Source organism: Nematolebias whitei, chromosome 20 (assembly GCF_014905685.2).
Source record: "Nematolebias whitei isolate Nwh7 chromosome 20, NemWhi1, whole genome shotgun sequence".
NCBI classification, from domain to species: Eukaryota; Metazoa; Chordata; class Actinopteri; order Cyprinodontiformes; family Rivulidae; genus Nematolebias; species Nematolebias whitei.
Window position 1 is genome coordinate 38,795,249 of NC_056517.1, and position 5,960 is coordinate 38,801,208.

Consider the following 5,960-nt stretch of genomic DNA (forward strand, 5'->3'; position numbering starts at 1 on the left):
AATAAGCAACGTGATAAAAAGTCATTCCCAGCCTCATAAAAGCACTAAAGTGCAGGATCCTCATAAAGTAGCTGTTGCTGCTCTCATTAAATAAACTGAAGAGAACAAAATGTTTGTAACAAAGCTTTAGCCAGCTGTGTCGCTTTCTCTATAGAATCAGGGCATTTTATCATAAATGTGACAGAAAGTCTTTAAATATTTTTCAGACTCGTGTGTTTACCATTTCCTGAATCTATAACGATGATAAATGTCATTTAAGTTACTGCATAAATGGCTCAGTTCAAGACAAAAAAAAGAAGTCCTCGGGGAAAGAACTACCTGCTGTGAACACAAGTTCATATTCCTGCTGACATCATAAACCATGATATGTTTTTTATTTTGTATAAAACTTCTCAGGAGTTCGGCTTTCTTCATGGTTAAGCAGCTGCTCGTGTGGTGTACACTCTTACTCCGCCTGTGACGGAGTCATTCTCTCACTGGACGCTGAGACGGCATTTGACCAGGTGGAGTTATCTCTTCGAGACTTTAAAGTTATTTATTTATTCATATCGTGGCTGAGGCTGATGTACCTCCCTGATGGCGGCGGTCCGCACTAACTGTAACATATTTCAAACTGCAGCGGGTACGAGACAGAGGTGACCGCTCTCCACCTCTATTTGCGTTACAGCAAAACTCCATCGTTAAAGTGATAAATCGATTAGGCACCGAGCGCAGTTTCTCTATATGCAGACGACATGCTTTTGTATATATCAGACCCTCTTACCAGCATTCCTGAATTACTTTGCTTCAAAAATTCAGGAAAATATCTGGATACAAGGTTAATCTTCCAAAGAGTGACCTCCAGATAAATGAAAATCTTTAGACGCCGTACCTTTTAAAATTAGTTTTTAAAAAATGTAATACTTTGGCATTTGGGTAACTCGAGATCATAAGAACCTCTATGAAAGTAATTATCTACCTATGCAGCACATTGTTAGATGTAATCACTGCCTCACTCTCTGGGGGGTAGAATAAACTCTGGGGATTTTATTTAGTTCTTTGTTGTGGTTGTGTAAAAAAATCTCATCTGGAGTTCTTTACTTGCTCATTTTGTTATGACCACAGTCGGGCACATGCGCTTATTTAGTGTGTTTTGATCTCAAATACCAACCTAAGTTACGTAAAATGTAACTCAAACGTGCTGTTTTAAACACAAATCCCATCCAGTCGCAGCATTTACTCAGAGCTTCTTTACACTTGTAATACTGCTGTGATGTTCGGTAAATACCAGCCTTCAAACACATGAAATGTATGAAAATGCTCAACAAATAGATCAGTTTCAACAGGAAGGTGAGAACGGATCAAGGCCTTTGTAGCTGCGTATGAGCTTTTACGACACCGATGCAGTTTTAGACTAAAACTAAAACCTTCCTCGGGTTATTTCTTGGAACTGTTTTTTTTTTTTTTTTTGTTAAAGAATGTCTTCTGTGTTAGAAGTGTTGATGAATAAACCAACATTACTGTGCCCATCTTCTGGCAGCAAAAAGCAGTAATAACAGCCCGAGAGGCTGAAATGATTTGAACGTTTTACAACCTAGTAATTTGGGAATACACTGTCTTTGCTTTGAAACGGTTTTCTGGGAAAATGAGTCGTGTTTCATGTTGCACGCGCTGACGGCTGCATTCTTGTCTGCAAAAGTAACTTTGTTATGCTCCTTAGAGAACAGCTAAGGTGTTTGGTGCTCCAAATAAAGCAGCCTAATCACTTGTGGCATCCACTCAGGAACAATAAGCCACTGAGGATCACAGCCGAAGTCTGAGTAACAGCCTTAAATCTTCAAAACAAAATAACCGATGCTTACAGGGCAGGTTGGGAATAACTGAGGCGCTGAAATTATAGGCTCCGCACACATTTACAATGTTGCAATGAGCGAATTCTGGGTTTTGTTGTGACATTTTATATAAAGGAACATTAATACCAAAACACTGCAGTTCTGCTAAAAATGGTTTTATTTTATAGAACACTTAAATGTTTCAGCTGAGACCACGAGTTGTCAAGGGAGGAAGTGAAACGCAGGAACTGGGGAGAAAGAAACTAATAAAACCTGTGACATCATAGAGCAAACCCCTAATTATATTAATCAAAAGATTCATGTTTGATGAATACTAAGTTGTAGCAGGACTTGCACAAAGAAAACAGTTTTCAAACACTCAGATGTAATCTTAACTAGAAAAATGGCATTTCCTGGGAAATGCAGTGTGAATGCATATTGCTGAAGAACTTGGTGAACAACAGCTGAAATTAGCTAAAGAAAACATGCTGAAATGTAGCTGAAATTGAAGCACAACCTAAGTTAGCAGAAGAACGCAGAAACAATATATATTTGCTGAATTAGATTTTAAAAATCAGAAATGTATAAAAGTTAGGAAATTAGCTTAAAAAAGGCTGAATTCAGCAAAAAAATTGCTGAAAAGGATGAAAGAAGCTTAACCTACCAGAAGGAAGTGGAAAGAGCTGAAATTAGCTCAATAAATGTGGAATTGGCTGAAAAAGCTACATGTCGCACAAAAAACAGCTAAATGGTAGCTGAAATAGCAGAAAAGGCTGAAACTAGCAAAAAAGCTGAAATGAGCAAAACAAGCTGAAATTAGCAGAAAGAAGTTAATTAGGTTGAAAGTAACAAAAATTACCATGAAAACAGCTGAAATTTTAAAAAATGCTTAAAAAAAACGTACCTGAAAAGGTAGAACAAGTTTCAATTAGCAGAAGAAAGCAGAAAGAACATGTTTCTGAAAGAAGAAGAAATTAGAAAAAAAAGTGGAAATAATATTAAAAAGCAGAAATTAGCAAAAAAAATTAGCTGAAAGGTAGCTAAAAAGCTGAAAGCAGCTGAAATTACAAGAAGGAATTGAATAGAGTTCATTTTTTGCAGAATTAGGCTGAAAAACTTGAAATGAGTGCAAAAAATGTGCTGAAAAAGCTCAAATTAGCATAAAACAGCTAAATAGTAGCTGAAAAGCAGAAAATGCTGAAACTTTCGGAAATAAGCTGATGAACATAACAAGATGAAATTAGCAGAAAGAAGTTAGAAGCACAAAAAATGTTGTAGTTAGCAGAAAGAATCTGAAAGGAGCACTAAACAACTTAAAAAACAGCTGAAATCAGCTGAAAATATATTAAATTTGTAGAAGGAAGCTGAGAGAAGCTGAAGCAGAACAAAAAGTGAAAGAAGCAGTAGAAGGTTGTAAACAGATTTAAAGATTTGCAGGATGTAAAATGAGCTTGATTCATTTTCTACGAGAGAAAAAAATGCCAGAAAAGGCTAAATATTTCAAAAAGCTAAAGTTGCATCAATACCAAAAGTCATAGCAGGATTGTCCTGAAAGAGCCGAACGTTTTGATTCATGATTTGTTGAACTAAATAAAAACTGCAGGACGAGAAAAATGTAAATGATCACAGTAGAGAGAATGTCACACAATAATAAAAATACAGTCATCGATCATCTTATTAGGTCCATGTGTTCTGGTTTTTGTTAACACAAGCAGCCAATCATGGGGAAAGCTCTATATTTAGGCATCTTCTCATGGTGAAGATGACGTGCTGAAGTTCAAACCTATTATCAGAACGGGGAAGAAAGATGATCTTCCCTGCCCTTAAAGCCAAAACGACCCAAGGCCTCCGTTTTAAAACTGGGTCATTCTGACCCAAAGACGAGACGACTTGGAGCATGATGTTGTGGGTGCCAGACGAGATGGTCTGTTTCAGAAACTGATGATCTAATGGGATTTTCACACCCAACCATCTCTGGGGTTTACACAGAATGGTCCATAAATGAGAAAATATCCAGTGAGCGAAAGTTGTGTGGACAAAAATGAGAAGATAAAATGGGTCCAATAACCAGCCGTTACAAACAAAGTCTGCAGAATACATCTCTGAACGCCCAACAACCTTGAAGCCGAATAAATACACCACCGGGTGCCACTCCTGTCAGCCAAGGACAGGAAGCTGAGGCTGCAGTTCTCACAGGTTCACCAACACTGGACAAGAGGTTACACAAACACTGTGCGCGCTCATAAATCTCAACTCGCTGCGTTCCAACGGTCTCCATCGTCACCAGATCTCAATCCAGTCGAGCACCTTTGGATGTGATGGAGCAAGAGATTCAGATCATTTACGTGCAGAACACAAATCTGCAGAAACCAGATGAATCCACGCCACGAAGAACTACAGAAACTTAATTTCCTGTGAAAATGCAGCGTGAATGCTTAGTGCAGAAGAACTTGCTGAGAAACAGCTGAAATCAGCTAAAACAATGCAGAAATGTAGCTGAAATGGAAGACCAAACCTAAATTAGCAGAAGAAAGCAGAACGTATTTGCTGAAAAAGATATAAATAAGCAGAAACTAGCAAAAACAATTTTTAGGAAATTAGCTAAAAAAGGCTGAAAATGGCAACAAATAAATGGCTGAAAAGTAGTTGAAAGTCAGAAAGAAGCTTAAACTACCAGAAAAAAGTGGAAAGAGCTGAAATTAGCTCAAAAATTTGAAATTAGTGGGAAAAGCTCAAATTAGCATGAACAGCTGAAACAGTAGCTCCCAGCTACAATACCAGAAAAAGCTGAAAGGAGCATAACAAGCTGAAATTACAAGAAAAAATAATTTGACTGAAAGTAGCAGAAATTACCTCCAAAATTTTGAAATGTATCTGAAAACGGCTGAAATCAGCTAAAAAATGTGAAAAGGTAAGTTGAAATGTTAGAACAAGCTTAAATTAGCAGAACAAAGCAGAAAGAACACGTCCGTGTCTGCTGAAATTAGCAACAGCTGAAAATTAGCTAAAAAATAAGAAAGTTTAAAATACCAAAAAGAAGTGGAGAGAGCACGTTTATGTTGAAAAAAGTTGAAATGAGAATTAAAAATGTGGAATTAGCTGAAACTACTAAAATTAGCATAAAACAGCTAAATAGTAGCTGAAATAGCAGAAAGAAGTTAGAAGAAGCACAGAAATGTTGTAGTTGGCAGAAAGGATCTGAAAGGAGCACAAAACAGCTGAAAAAAGTTTGAATTTGCAGCAGGAAGCTAAAAGAAGCTGAAGCAGAACAAAATGTGAAAAGTTGTAAACACATCTAAAGATCTGAAGGATGGAAAAATGAGCTCAATTCATTGTCTATGAGGAAAAAATGGCAGAAAAGGCTAAATATTTCAAAAAGCTAAAGTTGCACCAACACCAAAAGTCACGGCAGGATCGACCTGAAAGAGCCGAATGTTTTGATTGATGATGGGATGAAAACTGCAGTATGAGAAAGATGCTGAAAAATGTACAGAAGACAAGAGGATCGCAGTGGAGAGAACGCTTCATGAGCGTTCACACATTTAAAGCAGTTCTGCAGCGCTGGTCCAACCTGACCCTAACGAGTGCACGTCACTGTGTGGTCACTTAAAGCCAAACATCAATAAACTGGCTGCACATACAGATTTTAGAGCTTTCCTGGTCTTCCTGACCATCAAAGTGCTTTTACATTGCAAGTCACACACACTGATGGTGAGCTCAGAGGAAGCTGAGGGTTTAGCGTCTTGCCCAAGGACACTTTGGCACCAAAGCTCTGACTCACAGCCTCCCTGCCTCTCTTCTATCAGCTCATCTTAAATCATATTCCATGTGTCACACAGAGCGAGCAGAAGGTCAGCTCACCTCAGCCTCTCCTCCTCCTTCTTTCGCAGCTTCATGTCACGCTGAACCACCTGCAGGACGTGCTCGGCCTCGTCGTCTGTCAGGCCCGACAAGTCCAGCTTGCGGCCCATCGTTTCCGTCTTGTCCACTGTGTTGCTGACGATGAGGAAGATGGTGATGATGGTCAGTGCAAGGAGGAGGAGAGTCACAGGTGCTGCTGCTCTGGAGGCTGAGGTTGGGACAAGCCTGGAGAAAGACAAAGAAACAAACGTGCATGAGCATGCATCAGGATACAAAGAAACAAACAAA